This window comes from Seriola lalandi, unplaced genomic scaffold (assembly GCF_002814215.2).
Source record: "Seriola lalandi dorsalis isolate HSWRI2012SDOR001 ecotype SW California unplaced genomic scaffold, Sedor1 jcf7180002054795, whole genome shotgun sequence".
In the NCBI taxonomy this organism is placed as follows: domain Eukaryota; kingdom Metazoa; phylum Chordata; class Actinopteri; order Carangiformes; family Carangidae; genus Seriola; species Seriola lalandi.
In genome coordinates this window covers 2,356,751-2,378,092 of record NW_019525348.1, presented here as the reverse complement: position 1 = coordinate 2,378,092, position 21,342 = coordinate 2,356,751, and the positions used below count along the sequence as shown (strand labels likewise).

General features: G+C 42.0%; 1 protein-coding gene across 2 annotated transcripts in view; it reads left to right on the top strand.

The window, feature by feature from the left end:
* Positions 1-21,342, top strand: part of sertad2b (SERTA domain containing 2b) — a 38,385-nt gene that overhangs the window by 9,414 nt on the left and 7,629 nt on the right. Inside the window, exon 1 of one of the 2 annotated variants that reach the window (XM_023425824.2) lies at positions 14,653-14,787. The exons of the other annotated variant lie outside the window; for it this stretch is intronic. The gene's annotated coding sequence lies outside the window, so the exon portion shown is untranslated. Of the gene's footprint in view, positions 1-14,652; positions 14,788-21,342 lie in introns of those variants that run through there. 2 annotated transcript variants of the gene reach the window in all.

Genomic DNA, 21,342 nt, shown 5'->3' with positions numbered 1-21,342 from the left:
GGGTCACCACATCTCGAATGCATTGTCATATCACTGCTGATCCAGGAGGTTGGCTGAAAGGAGTATGTCACTCATTAAGACTACAGGTCCACAGCTACAGTAGCAGCTCTGTGAGTGTGTATTTACTCAGTGGTTTGAGCTAAATGCTGATGTCAGCGTGCTAACATGCTTACAGTGACAATGTTACTGTTGATATGTTCAAATTAAACTTTTGACCTGATGATGGTGCTAAATAAAATGTGGAGATCACCCAAATTATATCTCCCTCACTTTCCAAAATCCCATTTGATGTGTCACTTTACTGTCAAGCTGCTTTTAATGATCCCCTTGACAGAATCTATGATAAAAATGTTGGTATATGCAGGTATAAATGATGGATGGATGGACATTCATCTTAGTCATCTGCAGTTTTTACCATACGGCTAAATAAGCAGTTCCCTGTGCCCTGTGGACTTTTTGACCTTGGATTTCACCTCTCAGGTTAAATTCAGGCTCCATATGCAGCCTGAGAGCAAGAGCCGCAGCAACAAATATTGTATATATGTAATAATACCGCTGCATGCTTAATTTGACTTTTGATTTACAGTAAATAGTCCCCTTAAAAGATGCTGAAATTGCACAAGATGGAGACAACATTATCCCCCAATGAACCAATTTAAGTTATTATTATTAGAAATACAGTAATTTGCATTATTTTTGTTGGACTACCAGTGTTTTGGGAAGCATGATAACCTAGATTGATATTAACATACAGGTATATGGATACAGGAAATAATATTCATGTAGTTTCTGTCTTTCTTTTCTTCCCACCCATTCTAAAATCTAGGCCCTCAGTAGCTGCACAGAACCAGGTGACAAAACAAAATCAACACAAAAAGTTTTTCATCTGTTCTTGAGTATTTGTATGAGTCAGTAACTGAACTTTTTAAACAACGTCATATCTTCTGAGTCAGGCTATAAGTTCATCTTGGTGTCTTCCCATCACCTCTTGCTCTGTGGTACAAAACTTTTCCCCCTTCAGAACATTCTGTTGTTCATTCAGTCCCTATTTGCACAAATTATTATGTGTGCACTGAAAGTGTTCAGTGAGGTATTGAAAGTGTGTTCCTTGCTTGAATAGCAGATGCTGAAAGTGTACATTAATATGGTGTATGTGCTGTATATAAACGGTGTGTTCAAAGTCTATGTTCAGGACACTCTGTACGACCACTAGCTTGTACAGCACTGAGTACAGTGCCGTGTGCTGTCACTCATACAGAATTGCATTTGGCACTGACACTGAAAAATCCAGCCATGGCAAATGCTGAATGAGTGAGGGACTGTTAACAGGCCAGCCCTGATATTGGGATATTTGGCTTGCAGTCACTGTATGATTATGACCTAATGATTATATACTTTGTTGTACAGTGCTGTGTCAGCTTGGCGGCCATTCAAGTGGCTGATATCTGTGTCAGTGGTGCAGAGTAGCATTTGAGGAGATTACTGTTTTGGTCTCCGACTGAACGATAATATGTGTAGCACCATAATTTGGGCTTGGTGTGGAAGTGTGTACCCGGCCATGCATGCACATATGGTACACAGCTGAAACAGGTGGATTTCTGCTCTGGCAGGAAAGTGATTTGGTTCTGCTGTACTGCTCCCCCGTGAGGACAAAGACAGACTGTGCATTACACTAGTTCCCAACCTGGGGGTTGTCATCCCCACAGGAAAGAGAATTGACACAGAACTGTATTTTATCACATCTGTGTGTTTTGTGGTGAAATATTGGTGCATTCATCTCTTTAGGCCTCGAAATTCATTGATATTATATAAACTTAAAGGAGCTAATCACACTTTGTTTGAGGGGGGGTCAAACGTAAGTATTGCTTAGTTATGAAAGGTTATGAACCATAATACCACACAGTTAAGAACTGTAGTTCTGCACTTAAATTCTATGTGTCTAGTTGATCTGAATCCTTATTGATAAGTCCTGGAGGAGAAAAGTTTATACAATATATTAATCAGCGTTTTCAGATTGGGCTTGGACGCTGCAAATAAATGAAACATTAACAATCCATATGATAAAATGTGTGCGTGCGTGTGTGTGTGTGTGTGTGTGTGTGTGTGTGTGTGTGTGTGTCTGGATGGCTGAGGCCAGTGCTTATGACTCTTGGCCGGCTCGTGCTATGGCAGATTTTTCTGCTAAATAATTAACCACAATTACAGCCTCGTGGTTGTCTGCCTCCGCCAACCAGTCAAGTTGCAGTTTACATCCATGTCTGTCCAGACTAATATAATAGATTGTAGTGAAGAAGGAATTTAAGAGGTATTACGTGTATTTTGCCACGATTAGCAGCTGAATTCTTGGGTTATGGCCAAAAAATGTGTTTTGGGAGGTCACAGTGACCTTGACCTTTGACCTGTGAACATCAGAATCCAATTTCTTCAGTCCAAGTGAACATTTGTGCCAAATTAGAAGAAATTCCCTCAAGATGTTACTGAGATATCACGTTCATGAGAATGGGCCAGACGGACAGACGGACAACCTGAAACCATAATGCCTTTGGCCATGAGGCACACACCCCTCAGCTTTGAGACCGTGTGTGTGTGTGTGTGTGTGTGTGTGTCTGTGTGTGTGCGTGTGTGTGTGTGTGTGTGTGTGTGTGTGTGTAGTCAGGTGTTTGTGTTTATTCTGGGTTGGATTGTGTTTCTTACTGGGACTGGTGTTGGGCCAATTTGCAGGGCCAACCCGGCTGCCTCTGGGGGGTTTGGTTAAGACTGTAGACCCGACTGCTACGTGCTGGTTTGGATTGGTTACCACTGGTTTAGCTTTCAACTGAACCAAACTGGACCACTCTGGACTGGTTTGAGCTTCGGTGGACTGGGCTGGCTTTGACTGGTCTAGCCTGGACATAGACTGATGCTTGAGCAGTTTGTTTAGAGTGGATCGGACCCGATGAGTCTGGACTGGATTCAGTTCAGATCATTCATTCCCCAATTTTCCATCCTATTTGCTGTGATGTTCCCGCAGCCTGCAGAGGCGGCTCTTATTCTCAGGTTTTCCACATTGTGTTGTTTCCAGAAAATCTCACTCCATTTCACTTTATATTTGTTTGTTCGAGTGGTTTGGGAAAGTTTGAAAAAGCTTGGAAGCAAAGCGTTTTTCTTACAGGTTTGGTTTGGCTCACAATCACCGTGCCGAAGGAGAAAGTTAAACTAAATATTTAGTAGTCCGGTTTGTTTTTTCCCCTGCAGTCATTGCCCTGCTTTCCCTCTGATTTTGTAAAGAGGAATTTTATTTTGTTGCACAATAGCTGCTCTATTTCACCCTTTATGCTAAAACTGTGTGGCAAAATCAGTCGCTGGTTCTCTGACATCACAGAAACAATGAAGTACAGAATCAATAAGAATATAGCAATGTGTATTGATCCGTGTATAATAAAACTGTCTATGTGGTCTGTGCAGGACCTGCTTATTCACATGTGAGTATCACAGAAATTTATGGTACTTATGTTACATTTATTGACTGATGGTTGTTATCTTGTTGTTTGCAGTGAGAGAGATGATGATGATGATGATGATGATGATGAAGAAAAAGGTAGTAAATGGACCTTTAGCTAACATATCTTCCATCAAACTACTGTTTATGCTAATTAAATATCCAGCTTTCTGAGCTTCATTCTTCCTTCAGTAGTCAAATTTGAATGTCCTTGATCTTTGTCCGGCCATCCACTGACTCCCCCTGTTTGGTGACCTTTGACCTCTTCCCTGCCGAGGCTGTGGCCGGTTTTGGTCTGGCGTTCACAGACAGCTGATGCTGCCTGTTTCCATTCATTCAGTCTCTTGTGCGGGGGTCCTTGCTGTTTCACAGATGTAGTGTTCCCCCACAGCTGTCACATCTGATGTCATACACCTCTCCAGTCTTCCTCTCAGGGGGTGTTGTGTCTTTCGGGGGAACCAGAAGAGATCTCACTGTATTGACTGGTTTGTGGGAGGTGCTGCCTACGACTGATATGACGACTTTAGCTGCATGTTCTGACAGTACAGCCACGTATAGTCCCACTGAGATACTTAAGTCGTCAACCACTCATTGTGATCGATCACTGTTGGGTCATGGTTACGTGCAGTACACTGCCTGAGAAATCAAGAATTAATTTCTATACAAATAACAAAAAATAACTTATACTTTCAAATTACAATGAGATGATGTGAATTATGAATCAGGAACATGTATGTTCTTATCCGCTGTGCTTAATATTTGGTTTAATGTGATTTTCCCACATAAAAAGTGAAAAAATCAAAAACTGGGTCTGAAGCTCTTCTACTCTTACTTCCTCATTGAGAAATCTGGATCAGGCCTTGTGCCCCGCCCACCACCTGCTTGCTCCAGGTGGACAGGTGAAAGAGCAGAGAGTATGAAGATGGTTAGAGGAGGAAACATCAGAGAGACTCAGCCTCATGTTTGAGCCTCAGTCAGACCCACACTCAGAGGAAGGAGTCTGACACCAGAACCAGAGACTAGCAGACGGATCAGAACGGTTAGCGTAGTTAGCATCTTTTATTTGTTTATGTTGGTTGTTAGCTTGTAACTGGAAGTGGCTGACACGGTGATAGTAGCTGTGCTAATGCTAACTCTCTCGCTCTCTGTACTGACAAGGTTTTAGGTTTATTTAGCCCCGCCCCCTGTCCCCACAAGTTCACGGGATTGGTTCCTTAGGTTTGTGACGTATGAAACCCTGGCTGTCTGAATCTGTTTTTATTAAACTGTCATTGGTTCGCTGCAGGTAAAGGTGGAAACACTCAGTCATGGTGTTGATGATTATTTCACTCATCATATGATTTGTATTATATAAAAACATCATATGGATGTTAACAACCTTGATTTGAAGTGTGCGACTGTAGAGATTTCTGTTTAAGGGGGAAATACTCCGGAAACTTCAGCAACACTTGTAGAGTGCATTTCAGCTTCTATAGGGTGATCCAAACTGGCCCATCCCCCAGATCCACGGGGGGGCTGAAGGCTCCAGATTCACTATGTAGCAATTAGTGTTTGATAAGTTAATTAACAGCACATTTGTTTGTTAATACTTCATGCATCACTAAAGCACATTATCAACTTAAATGAATGGGCCTTAAGGCAACATCTTGTAGAGTGGATCTGAATGAAAAACCTAGTTTTAAGGTTTATTATTTCAGCTTATATGGTGCTTAAATAGCACATGTCAGGAAATAGATCTGTGCTTAATACATACAGAATGCACACAGAGTCAATGGGGGCGCTACATCACCTTTTAGCCCCAGAGCCCCTGACTGTGTTAATCCAGCCCTGGTCATTTAGCAATTGAGCGAGACTGTGATTTCTGGTTATTTTAACTGAGGTGCTTTTTGCAGAACAATTCAAAGCAGAAGAGGCAGATAGAGGGAAAGTAAACAGTTACAGTAGTCAGGGGATTAACTCCAGGAATGCACCGGCCATCACACACACTGATGATATATAAGAGGGGATCTCAGGGGGGAGCTCAGTTTTAAGTGCACATACGACCGTGCAGGTTTCCTGAGCTGTGATTTGCCACAGGCCACTTGAACTTCAGATAACAATTGAGCTCTGTTTTGCTGCTGTGTTGCATTTTTTGTGTATGTATGTGAATGAGTGTGCGTGAGCAGCACAAACACAAACGGTGTCTTTACTCTCCGCTTTGTGTCGACTTCTCTTTTTTGGACCAACACATGTTTTTCTGTTTTTCCTCCCAAATATGTTTTTGTGTGTGTGTGGAGAGCAGAGTGTGTGGACAAAGGACTGGGTGTCTGCAGAGGGTGCTGGGGAGGGGAGAAGGGATGATGGGTGATGGGTGGGGGACTGGAGGAAGGGATGATGGGTGGGAGTCTGCAGGGGACGGCTGGCTGGCTGTGTTTATGAATGTGAGGTTGGGGGGGCAAAAGGTGGGGGCACGGTTGTGTGTGTGCGTGTGTGCGTGTGTGGGCATTCATCTGCATATGTGTGTGCATGTGTATAAGAACATGCATGTACTCATCTGCTGGTGAACCTGACTGTGTGTGAGTGTGTTTGTGTGTGTGTGTGTGTGTGTGCGTGTGTGTGTGTGTGTGTGCGCATTGCCTGCCTGTTTGCAGGCTTGTGTGTGTGCGTGTGTTTGTGTGTGTGTGTGTGTGTGTGTGTGTGTGTTCTTTTGTTTTGCTCTGGGTTGCTGGGTGATGGGACCAGCTGGGAGGGCTGAAGCCATTCACTTCCCTTCTGCTACCCTGAAGGCAGCCAGCAGGGAGGGAGGAAGGGAGAGAGGGGGTCGAAGGAATGAAAAAAAAGAGGAGAAAAGCGAGGAGGGGTGTGTGGAGGGGGTGGTTTTATCTCTCATGGCAAAGAGATAGAGAGACGGAGCGATCGCAATCAGGCAAAACAGACAGAAACTGACAGTGAAAGCAGAGAGGTGAGGAAGTTTTGAACGCAGCTCAGAGTGAATGAAGGGATTCATGAAGGAAAGTGAAGGGGGGGCTGAGGGAGGGAAAGTGTGTCAGGCTGAATCGTGATAGAGCAGCGGAGCTGACTCAGCCAGTCTGGTCTGGCGTAGGAGGGCAGCAGCAGGGGACCAAGTAATAGATTACTGTGCATGCACTATAATCAGATTACTGTTCTCTATTTGCATATAAAAGGATTATAGCAGTAAATGGATAGAAACTGATAACTGTGCTCTTTAAAACATAAAACAGGATTAGAGTAATCTGATTGCAGTAAAGGATGGTGATGAAAATTATTAATATTATTATAATACAGTAATCTAATTACAACTCAAGTAGAAAACAGTTCTGTTTATGCTAATAGATGTAACCTGCTCACATCAGCAGCTGTGCAATTAAAGTGTAACTCTAGCTCCTCTTCCACAGTCTGTTCAGGGCGGATTGCTGCACCTTCAGCCCGCCTCGTCACTCTGTAGGAAAGGTACAAACATGGATTGTGGGGCTGTGTTGTTCCACCTTTATGCCGGCAGTCGAGGTCGGCACAGAGTCGGATCAGTGTCTGTGTAATAGCCGGCATGGTGGGACAGACGCTGATGCTGCTGGGCCACGCGTTGCACGTCTGATTCCTGAACGCCGGCATGCTGATGGCATGAACGAGGGGTCTTCTTAATGCCAATATAGTGGGATCTCTGTTTGAAACACATAGTAGCCTCAACTGACAATCAGTGAATAATGATAAATGCTAAAAGTATGTTTGGAAGAGTCACAAAGTAAAGCAGACAATTGTCATTATCTGTTAACATCAGCTAACATTAGCTTCTCAGGTTATAGCAACAACAACAAAAATGGTCTTTCACATAAAATCTTTAAGGAATATCCTGGTATTTTTCAATCTGAAGCTTATTCTCATAATTGGGTCATGTTAACTTTGCACTCACCACCTTTATTGTAGAGGTGTGTGACCTATGGTAAAAGACCATACATACCTTCACAAACTAACTTCAATTTTACTTAATACTGAGTTCAACTGGATCCACTGAGAAGAATGTGGTAGTCTGGCCTTGTGTGTATCAAAGAAGACAAAGAATGCATTTTCAAATGTGTCTTTAGTGAGGACATCCTAACACAGACATCTCAGATAAGAGATTGGTGTCTGGTGTGTTATGGTCCAATGTGGTTCAGTTTAATGGACGTGAACTGGTCTATTCTCTTTACTTTTGTCTCAAAGTTCTTCTTTTTCTACGTTGTTCTGACTGAATCCCTGATGAGAAACAGAACAAAGAGCATCAGCAGAGGGAAAAATATCTCTGTGTGGATGGTGTGGCTGAACGGGAGAGAGAGGTTTTAGTAAAATGAAGCTGCTAGGCTGGAAAAAAAAAATGAGAAAAGAAAGATGGATAACCAGCTAAACCATTGTTGCTGGCTGCTAGTCTCTAAAGCTGCTTCCTTGTGCCGTGACTTGTGAGTCGGCCCGGTTTCTCTGGAAGATTAATGACCTTCCTGTTTTCAGCTACAGTGTCTCTCTCCACAGAGTTTTCACTGCAGCTCAGTTCAAGTTGAAGTGCTCTTTAAGAAATGCTGCAGAATCTAGAATCTATTGTTGAAGGCAAAACAGTGCAGGTTTTGTAAAAAGCGATAATAGCGCTGAGGTTTTAAGTATTACTACGACTGTTATTACACTGTCTGCTGCTTTGACTGGCACCTTTACTGCTGAAAATACCACAGCCATCACATTACCTCCAGCATTACTTCCTCCACCTACAACCCTCACGCTCTCTGCCACCATTCAGACTTAATGTAACCTGTGCAAAATTGTAGGAAATGAATTCTCCGTCATCAGCATGTTGACACCCAGGGGACAGAAGTATCTGTGTTCCCTCTACTGCTGGACTATTGGTGAGTTGTTCCACTGGAATGTGTCACACTCACCATTTTGCTATGGATGGGTACACACACACACACACACACACACACACACACACACACACACATTAAAGGGTTACAGTAAACCTTTTCACATAGCCCTGAGCCAATAGACATTAAAGCATACAACAGAGTACTGTACTGAGTATGTCTGAGATGGTTATTACAGTGTCTCATAATGTCTCAGCTGATTTACACAACATCACATACTCAGCTTTCAAACTTTTAATTTACTTCAAATCAAATTATTTGCCATCTGATATGATTTAGATGCTTGTTTTTGACAGTTTGTAGTCTGATCAACAACATGCCAGTGAAGTCAGTGAACAACAGACACAGAAGAACAATTCATTTCAGAAGTTATGACACAAGGAAAAAAGAGAAAAGGACACAAATGAAAGAGACACAGCAACAGAGAGAGAGAGAGAGAGAGAGAAAGAAAGAGAACAACAACTTCTTTCCTGTAAGTCACCTGACACTGGAGGCGTCACACAGCCATGAGTAAACACACCTCCCTCCCTCCCGCTCGCTCTCTCTCTGTGTTTCTGTCTGGGTCACTCGCCCATTTTCTTAGTCAAGGCCCTTTTCTTGCAAGATGAAAAGTTTGGTTTGGAGCGCCATAACTATTTTCTATTTATAAACCTATCTTCTCAATTCTTCAGTCTATGCACAGAGGGGTTAAGGAAAATAAGCTTTTTTTTTATACAAATGTTTTTTTAAAAGATAGGGCAGGTGTTATTTTTCATATTATTTCATCAAAACCAAAAATGTGTTAGAGCGTCTCTAAATAGTTTTTGATTTCCCTACTCAGTTTGTGGCACAAGTCCACTGCTTATAATAAGAAATAATACAATAAAGCCAGATTTACCTTTGTAATTAGACCGAATTTGTCTTTGTTTATTCTGTTAAAATGTCCCTTTCCAGCTGCCATAGAGAGTCTGGAGCGAGTTGTGCATGGCACTGTAGAGAACCTGCCTAAAATCTGTTGTTCTGGAGTTGTTCTGCTGTGATCCACCACAGTTCACAGCAGAACATCATGTCCACAAATCTCAGTGTGACAGATCAAACTGCTGCTGATGCTGTTATGAGCAGGTGTCTACATTCACAGCCAGCAACTTCAGCAACTAGTCACGGATATATATATTAAGGAGAATATATCCTGTGTGTGTGTGTATGTGTGTGTGTGGAACTGAGGCAGGAGGCCGAGAAGGGGAATGATGGACGCTAATAAAGAGACGGGTAAAGAGACAAAGAGAGAGAAAAGGAGGAGGGAGAGACAAAGAGAGAGGGAGAGAGAATGGGAAAGAAAACAGATGGGTGTTTTTGGTGTGGAGCTCCCTTCCCCTCCCTCCCTCCCTCCCTCCCTCCATGTTGGGCTGGCGTGCCACACCCATGTCTAATAGTATTATTAATATTCTCTGGTCCTCTTCACACACCCTTCCCAAATCTGCCAGTTTTTCTCTTCTTTTTTAAGTCAAATTTGTTTGTTGTAGTTTTTATGACCACACTGCATAAAATCATTTTAAATTTAGATATTGAGCTGTATAATCAGAGGTGAAATCACACTGCCTGTGCACTTATCTAAGGATTTATAGTTTCCAAATGGGATGCAAGAAAGCTTTTTTTACACACACACACTTCAAACTAATCTAGAAGCGGGTTGTCTGTCCACGTGTGGGGTACAATAGAGAAATAATGTGACATTACTTCAGCGCCACAAACTATGGCCTCAAAATTGAGTTGAATCAACAGCTACATGACACAGTCTCAACAAAAACGGAATGTTTTCTAAGTTCTAAGTTAAGCGAAGTGAGGTCACACATTGCACAACAGTGATGCAGTAGTGACGATTCCAGGTACCAGGTCCAGTCCACAGCTTCTGTCAAACTGAGTTGAGCTGGTGCCATGAAGTGGAAAAGGGTGAATAGTCTCCAAACAGAAAATAATACTGGATCTTACAATTCCCACAGTGCATGTCAATATAATTTTTCCATGAGATCCTTCATACCTGATTACCTGTGTTTTAAACTCCGTGTCTCCAGTTTGCACCACGAGCTGAAATTTGTCGTCCTGAGGACAAGGTGACATGTTTCACTGTAAGGTGAAGGAATCTCAGCTTGTCACCTCTTAACACAAGTTACAAACATCCATGAGTTGCAAGCAGTTCAAGCAAAAACTAATGTTTCCTCCTCAAACTGTTTGCTATGGATAGCTGTTAGAGGCCTTTTTATCTAGTCTACATAGTATTTCACAATAAAGGCATCATCTTGAGACTTTATTATGAATCACCTGATCAGGAATCACTGCACCAAGAAAATTGTTAAATTTCCCATAAGGCACAAAACTTCTGTTTGTCTTGTCGCAACTGTTTAATATTCTACATATGGAGTTGGTCTTTTTAGAGAACTAGTTGAAGTGCTGGACATTGAGAGTTAAGGGTATTTATGCAAAGTAACAACATTTTGGCTGCTCCGCACTTCTTCCAGAGATCTGCAGGATGTTTTCAGGAAGAAGGTAAAAACAAGGCAAAGGCGACATCCCCTCAAGTACATTTTCATTTTACAATGCCAGAAATAATCTCCATCCATACTAACACTCTTGATGGGATGGACCCAATCAGCGAGTGAACGTGGGTGTTTGTGTCATTTTTTCTAAGAGTCTATGTTTTTGCCCATGCAGACTAAAATGCAACCCTGGAGTTTTCAAACTAAAAGAAGTCCAGCATTGTTTCCTGAAGTCTCCAGAGCAGGTGTAAATGTATTAGTCTACGTCCACACGACTATGTTTTCATTTGAAAACGTGGTTTTTAAATGATCTCTGTCCAGATGTGCGTGTTAGCTCCATATCAGACATGATCTCCATCCAGACTATCACACCTGAAAACACATACATATTGAGCAATCACGTACACCAGCCATGTGCGAGTCGGTGTAAACAGGAAGCAGATTTTCTACTCTGCAGTTGATTAGTTGCAAAAAATACTATGAACGAGAGACAGCAAAGACAGCTGCAGTGTTAAAATGCAAATTTTAACTGACCAACAGCTGCTAGCAAAAACAAAAGGTCAGTAACACTGTAATTCATTATCATGTTGTATTCACCACTGGTAGTCGAGGCTGATGAGAGCCAATCAGGGAGCGACTGTGGTTGCCTGCGTCATCGTTTCCAAAGGTCTCTGTTTGCGGCTGTTCAGACTACAACACAACGCTGGAGTTTTCAGTGGTATGTCTGTCTGTTGATGAAGCTGCCACTTCAAACGCACTGGTGGTAACAGCAGCCACAGTGTTAGCAACAGTCACAGACGTAGGTGCAACAGTGATGATCACAGCAGCAGCTGGTAATGTAAAAGTTGCAGCAGTAATGTTTGTAGTAGCAGTAGTAGAAGTGTTATAGTAGGTGCCTATAGTAACAGAAGTTATCGTGGTGTTTAGTACTGCATTAGCAGAAATAGTAGTATTAACTGTGATACCAATCAGTTACTACGCTATTTAATGCACAATGCAAACTAGTAGCTGTGTGTTAATAAATCCTTTATATAATCAATAACGGTGACTAGTGTGTAAAGATTCCTTTATTACTGACACAGTGTAATAAAAGACATAATCAATACATTGCTCACGTAAACAAAACTGATGAGTAACACAGACACATGCATATGAATCACTTATTCCAGTTGTGTGTGTGCGTGTGTGTGTGTGTGTGCGTGCGTGCGTGCGTGTATGTGCGTGTGTGCGTGTGGGTGTGTGTGTGTGTGTCATCCTCACATTGTCATGCTCACGTGTGTGGTGAATTTATAGACCTCAATGATATAAAAATGCACCATGTGTTGTCACGGCTGATATAAACAGAACATGACGGTCAGCAAACTAATTCTGGTGACAGTTGTAAACCTGCGAGTTACCACCCAGAGGTGCAACACAGCGACGGATGGGAGCAACATGTAGCTTCATGTACAAGGCGATGAGTTAGACCAGTGAACTCACCATGAGTCAGGTTCACACTGATGGTGACACACACACACACACACACACACACACACACAACCTGATACTCGCACATAAAGACGTAGACAAAGAGCAGAACATAACTACAATAGAATAAAGGATTTACTGGCTTTTGACTCACTTGTAGCATTACACGTTGTGTTTGTGTTATTGTAGATGCTGTTACATTTTAAAGAGCATGTTGGGGAAACAATCATTTCTCATGTCATTATGATCTGAATGCATAAACTGTTGACCTTTTGCATTGTGCTTTTGTAATTCTGTTTGAGCGAAGGCAATCAAGTCACTGAAATTAAATAAAAACAAATAAATGGACAGAAGCGGAAGAAAAAAGAGAGAAAAAGACAGGGAAGAGAGAGAAAAATAGAGGTAAAGCAAAGGCAAAGGGGGAAAGAAAGATGAGGAACAAGCAGATTTTTACAGAGAGAGCGAAATAAAAGAAGCGCGAGGGAGAAATAAATAAAGATAGATGGAGGGAGGGAGGGATGTTGTGGGTGCAGCTCTCCAGTTGGTGTTGCTATGGCCCTGCCCTCCCTGCTCACTGAGCCATTTCCTGTTTTTGACCTGAAATCTTTATTTAGAGCCATCCCTCCTCACTGCTCGGCATTCATGAGTCAACTCAGAGTCCAGAGAGATGAACACAGGACTATATCAGACCTCCATTCACCACAGAGGCTACACATGCATTCACGCATGCACCGAGCTAACGTGCCTGTTAGCCATCCTCCAGCTGAGCTTTCATTCAGGCCAAACCGTTTGCATGATACTGATGTATTGAGAATCCCTGTTCCTGTCTTTTATTGTTTGACCAGCAGTTTCCATATAAGCTCTACTGTCTCCACTGACTGAGCTTGGGCTGTAACATTGAGTCACACGTCATACTGTCCAGTGATGGGTGTTTTTGTGTCTTGTAACCCTCAGCCAGCTATGACTTAAGTCCTGGTTACACCAGTATTTTAAATGGCAAAATCAATGGAATCACTGCAAAATAAATGTTCTCTTTTCTTTTTCGTTTAATAAACCAGGCCTTTACATGGAGAGCTTCAGTGCACCATGAAGGCCTCATTGCACTTTTCCTCCCTGACAAGAGGAGAAACTGAACGATTCTGTGCTCTGCAAATACTAGACTCCAATAGAAGGAAATATTTGTGACAGCAGGTTGATCAAAGCCTGTCTGGACAAAGTAGGGAGACTTGCATTGTGTCTGTGAGTGTATCAGTGCACAACTGGGTGAGTGTGCAGCAGGGGGCATCGGGGGCACAAACGGTCCAAGATGCCCATTTTCTGCCCCGGGATGCTCCACCGGTGTTTTTGTCTGCACATCGCAGACTCCACTGGGTTTTGTTTGAGTTTACCGGACATCACCCTGCCATCTGTTGTTGGGTAGGACGGGCCGGGCATTACTAACCAGCCAAACGGCACCAGCCCACTGCTCATTCCTGTGACCACCCACTATTCTGATAAATGATTGAAATAAATGATTTCAAGTTTCCAGTGCAAGTCAAAAACAGCCAATCACCAGCAGATAACTAGTCTTATGGTCCTGTTGAGGGAGAGAGCGAGAGAAAGAGCGATTCAATGTTACAGAACATGCCTGTGTGTGTGTGTGTGTGTGTGTGTGTGTGTGTGTGTGTGTGTGTGTGTGTGTGTGTGTGTGTGTGGGCGGAGCAAAGTTGACGACGCCACTTCTCAGGGCAGCTGCTCGGTTTCAGCTTCTCCTGCTACGTTCACGTGCTCCTCGTAAAATTACGAGCCACAACAAAATGGATCCTGTCACCACAGTAATTATGACGTTATTACACGAATAACGACCTCTGGAGTGTAATTGATATTTTGAACCAATCAGTTGTCAAAAACGTTTGTTTATCTATGAACTAATTGTAGGTTAAATGTTATTTGGAGGTTTTGTTTTTAAGTATTAGAGAGGAAAACTTTCTGCACAGATGACTGTACCATCTTAAAAGTTTATTAGAGGCTGAGATTTATAATAAAATCCAAAAATAAATAAAAGATTAATTCACCCACAGTAGCCTGCCGCATACATAAAGGTTATGTCAAACAAAAGTTTACTTTTTTTTTTAAAAACAATATAAATTCTGCAGTGCATCTGACTCAGGGTTTCCCTGCGTGAATCTTGGTGTAACATACGTCATTATCACTAACTAATATCTAAAATTTAAAATGTTTAGTCAAATGACATGAAGCGCACGTGCAGTTTACCTCGGGAGTAGGTCGTGTCCGGCGGCTCGTGAAGGCAGCAGCGTTCCTGTGAGCGGAGGCAGTTTTCTCCTCCTATCAGCGCCATTGTGTTACAGAGTCTCCGAGAGCTCGGACGACTTGTGTTTCTGTGGCTGACAGGACCGTTTAAATACCCCCCATGTTTCTCTTTCAAACTCCGGCGGACCTGGATGTGGTAAGACCTTAATTTATATCTTTCGGAGAGGAAAGTAAAACACGCCGTGGGGATACGTTACGACGGGGCAGTGTAACCTATTTCTAATGAATAATAGACACGGTGGAGGCTGGTGTTTGAGCGGTGCTGCTGTCGGGTATAGCGGGGTCTGGTTGGAAAAGTTTTCGTATTTAGCGGATAATATCTGTCTATACTGGTCTCTGCTTTACTACCATTGAACATGTATCTGTGTCTGCCGAAAACTCACAGTTCACAGAGCCGAGGCAGTGGCCGCCACTTTCCAGTTTATCACTAGGGAGAAAAGTCTGTCTGTTAAACTTTTTTTAACCAAAATACACTGAGTGCTTTCTCAAAATACACTCAGCTACTGGTACATACCGCTATAATGAATAACTTTAGCTAAATTAATAATTAAGTTATTTCAAGTGTAAAAAGTAAATCCTAAATTACATAAAATGACATAAATTTATAGAAATTTACATTACAATACAATACAATATAATTTGTTGAGAATGTGTTTGAGGCCTTTCTAACGACGTGGTGAAGTTACACATTTGAAGATACGCTTCAACAACAGAACACAAATAATATTTACATGAATGACATTTGCAAGCACACAAACTCTTTATTTATTATTATTATTGTTTATATTATCATTATTATTATTATTATTATTATTATTGTCTACCTGTGTGAAGTACACCTATTACCTGCTGTGAAGTGGTGAAGTGTGTGTGCAGTGTGAAGTGATTTGGTCTCCAGTGTTTGGGACCGTCTCAGTCGTGTAGCCATTATGGTGAGTGGAGGGGCCTCTGTTTCGTAACATGCACCACAACACAGCAGTCTGCTCTCTCAGTGACCGTACCTCCTCCTCACCCTGTCGCCCCTTGGCTGTGACCCACAACCTGCATGTGGGTCACAGTCAGAGTTTCAGTCTGGACCAGCACCCACAATATAACATAGACCCAGAGCAGACCACAGAGCATAGACACATAGGCAGATGTGAAGCAGAGTTATACAACTGCCTATACTGTAGATGAGCAGATAACCACAGTGGGGAGGGGGAAGCCTGAGTGGGGAACCCCTCAGACTTGAGGTTGGGTCCAGAGTATGCTAAAAAAAAAAAAAAAAAAAGAAAAAGTTGATTTTAAATTTCATAGATTAATTTACTGGAACGTTTCCAATAAGAGACATGTCAGTGGCTGAATTTTGAGCTTCCACTCTACACTTCACTGCCAAGACAACTTGGAAAAAATAATAGTGGGCAGTCCCTGATTTTGTTTTAGAACCCAGATTCCCCACATGTTCTCTTAGCTTGCAGCTGTTATGTTCAGACTCAATAAATCAACATTCAGCTGGAAGGAAATTTTGGGGGATTTGGAGACACTATAACAATATCATCTTTAACACATATCTGCTTAGGTGTTGATTTGAAAATGGACTGGACATCATGAGAGAGGTGACAGCTGCAGGCTTTCATTGTCAATCTCTAAGGTTTGAACTTACCATCATAGGTCGGTTCTGATGCATCGGCTCCCCAGTGAGGGATGGATGTAGCAGGCTACTATAAACTGCATACCTTCAGAGGCTGCATACCTGTAAGTAGCATTAATAATGAAGCTCCCAGTGCAGCAGTATGGCCTCAAGTGCAGTAATAAGGCTTGTACTGCAATGATAAGGATTATACTTAAGTAATAAAGGTGCAGCCTGCAGTAAGAATGATGACACTTGCAGCACTGAAGCCGGTGCCGCTGTAACAAGATGGGCACTGTGGTAATAAGGCCGACACTGCCGTGGTACGATGCATGCTGCAGTAATAAGGCAGATACTGCAGGAATAAGGTGGATACGACTGTACACCCGTATTGACAGTGTGAATTTCTGTAGCTTCTGAGGCTTTGTCACTGGAAGCATCAAGCTGGGTTTTCTCTCCCTGAAGAGGTTCGGTGGAAAAGAGTGGAGCGCTCAGCTGCATGTGGACACGTCTGCTGACCTAAATCTGCTATCTTCTTCTGCCTTTTATTTATAGATTTAAGTGTGTGTGTGTGTGTGTGCGTGTGTGCGTGTATGTGTGTGAGAGAGAGAGAGAGAGAGGGAGTAAGGGCGTTTGTGTGTGACTACACTGATTACCAGAAATTTGAGAAGCACACACACACTTACTGTTTGTGTGTGTGTCATTGTGAGTTACTGCACAATTCTGTAAAAGTGAGACATGATGTTAACTTTTTGTAAAAACAGTTGATTTTCCGTTTTAAGTATCATAACACCTTTAATCTCAAAGAATAAGTCATTTAAGCACATACACCTGTCAGGTGTATCTGAGGTGATTGACTGACAATGTTTAATGAACTGGCTGTTTTGTCCATGGTTGAACACAGCCTCAGTTTCCATTTACATCTGACTAAATAACAGTCCTGTTATAAATCCTAACTTAATGATTATACAACTTATGGTCACTCTGGTTGCTGCAGTTTGAGGTGCTGAATCTCTTAACTCCAGACACTTTAACTTGCTCTTTAAATACTTCTATCAACTCCATTTATCCATTCAGTCACATTAACAAAATAAGGATTGCTGTTAAAAATTAATTGTAATTAATTTATCGTTCAACAAAACTGAGAGAGAAAGTCTTTCAGGCTTCAAGATGGCCTTCAGCAAACCAACCTTTTTGTTTTAAGTGGCTAAGTCCACCCCGGGCCTGGCTGCTCTGACCAATGTCTCTTTATTAATGGGGATATTACATGTTGCGCAGTAGGAACTGTGGGATTTTGTAATCAGGTCTGTCATTATGTAAGGGATCGTAGTGAATTCCCTGTCTGATACTCAACTGACCTTCGTCATGTGAGCGTTTATGATCACTACGAGGGAACACACACACACACACACACACACACACACACACACACACACACACACACACACAGACATTGTTTCCAGCTGCATGATTGGCTTATTTTTTCTCTAGCAACTGTCCTCCCTCATTGTTGTTGTGTCATAAAAAACATTTATCAAACTTTTTTCAGAAATTTCAAAATAAAAGAGTTTTCAGGATAGATTCTACTGTTTGTTTTCAAGTATACTCAGTCCTAGAGTATTTGACAACTTGTGTAATTAACACTAACACCACACACTAACCACAAAAACCATGATATTGCTCATATTCATCATTTTATTATAATATTAAACGTTGAAGCAACTTGAAATCCCAAAACAAATTAATTTACATTTAAATATTGAATCGCCCTTTATTCACCATCACCAGATCTCCTATAAGCATTTACCTTTTAACCCACCCATGATTTGCTTAATTGAAAGCCTATGTCTTGAAGAGTTTAAAGGTGTCACATCCATGTTTCAGACTGTTGAGTCTCACAGATAGCTATTGGGAAAAGACATATATCCTGTATTTTCCCATTTGAAGATATTTGCCTGTTTTATTGCAATCACATGCAAAAGAGCAAGTTGGCCATTATTTGTGGAAACACTGCTGGTGAGGTGTTGAGGATGATTTTTGATGACCATGTCTGGTTGTGGCACTTTGAATACGTGTGTGTTCAACAATGTCGTAAAACCAGAATTAAATTATGAGTAGACAGAGCTGTAGCAGTAGTCACGGCAGTAGCAGCAGTGGTAGAAACAGTAGAAGCAGCTATCGTCATGCTGTAACTGTATCCTAAGTAGTGTGTGGAAGCGTAGCTGCTATTGAGCGTAGTGGATCTGGTCAGGCGAGCACTACAACTCATTTCTTCCTCTGGGTTTTGTCTGGAATGTGTTTACTAGTTCCTCGTTGTGTGTGTGTGTGAGAGAGAGAGAGAGAGACACACACACGAGTGAGTTTGACGGTGTCGTCCTCATGTGCAGGGCTGGATGCGTTACAGAGAGTAGGAACCGTGGAGGCACAGTCATGACTGCGAACTGCAAGTCAGCCACTGTTTGCGAACGCTGAGATTAATACGTGTGGAACGAGGAACACGACAAAGTGTTCCAGTCATCTACCTGCAGCAGTGCAGTGTGTAGCGTATGTCCATACTTTGTGCATCCAGAGAACCTGAAATAGCTCGATGTAGAGGTGAGGGGGAGGGGTGGATGTGCAGCTCAGGCATGGAAACCAGCGTATCCGGTTACAGGATCATAATATCACTGCAGAGTCCATCCTCTAGCACTGCACTATCACACAAGACACGCACACATAAGCACATGCCATACACACACACACACACACACACACAAACACACACACACACACACACACACACACTCACACTCACACACACTCACACTCACACACACTCATACTCACTACAGCCAGCTCCTGGAATAATATTCTCAGCCCACATGTCTGATGTGTGTTTGCAGGCACAGTTGGCACACTAGCACACACTCTCATGCTTGGACACACACCTGACCTCACCTCTAAACATGTGAAAGGTGCATGTTGTTATGTTTTACATAATCATTTTGAGATTTGATTAATACTCCTCAGTCATTCAGACATGATAAAACTCACTCTTTATGTTCTATTTCTCTTTGCCTCATATTATTATTTTATTGTAAGGCCCACCTCCCTGAAGCCATCATCAATTTTTCATGTAGTCTTATGTAAACACACCTTTAGCCACAAGTTGGCCTCGATTTCTGAGGTTAAATATCAGATTTTGACGCAGTTTGATTGTATTATGTCCTTAGCTTGTCCTTTAGCTCTCTCTTAGAGGGACAAGCTTCAGAGTAAAATGAATGGAATTTTTTTCAAACTAGGCCAGTGTGCGGTTGTTCCTTGGTTCGTATCAGGACATTTGGTGATATTTTAGGCTGTAGGCAAAAACCAGAGAAGTGTTTATTTTGAGAAATGTTCCTACCTGACGTTCTTCTCTCAGATCAGATCGCTCTGCTGGAAACAACCATTTATCTATTGATTTTGCTTTTTGTTCGTTATCTGTTGCACATTTTTGAACCTGGTTTCTAGGATAAGAAAAAAATGATGAACCTCAGCAAAAGGAGCACATTTCACAAGATGTCTCATTGATTACATATATTGATAAAAGAACAGGTAGATATTGGACTGTCATTTAAGTAAAACCTTGCTCAGATGACATTATCAGTCTCTAATGGAAATCATGCGATTGATATAATTGATTACGCTCTTATTTTAAAATTGGTCACACTGCAGGACTGTTGGAGGTGATAACAGATCCTCTTACTAGTACTAGAAGTACTATTTTTTATTGCACACACTGAATACTCATCATGTTTTGCAACTTTCAGTAGTAGCACTGACCTTCAAACCTGCAGGTTGGTTCATTTCTAGTTATAGAGGTTGCTGCTTTGTCTTGAAGGTCTTAAGAGGTTTTTTCTACATGCACCTCATGGAAAACCTTTTGGAAAAGGTAGTTTTAATACTCTACTTTGCGAGACTATTAACAGTGGCATGTGAAGTCACAATGACCTTGAATGAAGACTGTAGCTCCATTTTGGAGTGCGGTGCTCCTCCGCCGCTGCGCTTTATCTGCTCAGCTATACGCTCATCTATTATTCTTGCTTTGACTTTTTCTTCTTCTGCTGGTGTGTTCATATCGAGATTGTGCTCACAGGGTGTAGGACGGCTCTGGGTCTGTGAACTTTGACAGCCAGTGGAAGGAGGGGGAGGTGTGACATAAAGACCAGAGGGAGGATGAAAAAGAAAGATGGAAAAGAGGTAAAAAAAAAGTGTGAGTGAAGAAGAGAGGAGGTGGAGGAGAAGGAAGGGGAAGAGGAGGATAATGAAGTGGAATGTAAGGGGTGGGGCACCTCTGGTATGTTAGCCCTGTGTGTGTGTGTCTGTGTGTGTGTGTGTGTATGTGTGCGTGTGTGTGTGTGTGTGAGTCTAAACACCCTGCCATGAGTCAGTGAGTCAGACATGCGCAGCTGCTTCAGCTCTCAATCACACACCCGCAAACTGCTTTGAAACTAACTCTGTTGCTCTCTCTTTGATTCTCTGTGTTTCTGTCTCTCTCTGATTCGCCATTTTCCTCGAAGCAGCTGCAGTGAAATGTAGAATCTCATTCATGATTTAAATTCATGGACACATACATGTTAAAATGTGTTTTTAATCACCATAATAAAAGTTAAGAACGTCTTCATTGCAGTTCTGTATGATTTGACGTTGTGTTCATCTTGTTGCTGACATTTGTTGTTGTGGTGTTTCTGCTCTGCACCTCCCAGAGATCACCTGTCAATCAAACAACGCGGCGAATCCTGACATCTTTTCTTTGGCTGATGAAAAAAAACTGATCGTTAATTCATGAAACTAATATCAGGATATGCTCATTAAGACATGCTTCCTCACACTTTTTTCTCATGTCATCTGGTAGATAGCAAAGACTAACATCACCTGTATTACCTGTATTAACTGCCAAGGGACTTAAACCAAAAGTCTTATTGAAGCGGAAGCATCCATAAACCGGTCGTATTAAAGTGATAATAAGTAGCTTTTCCACATTGAAATGACTAAAAAATTACTAGAACTATGTTATATATGTTATATACTAGAGCTATGTTAATGACATCATGTTGTGGTTGT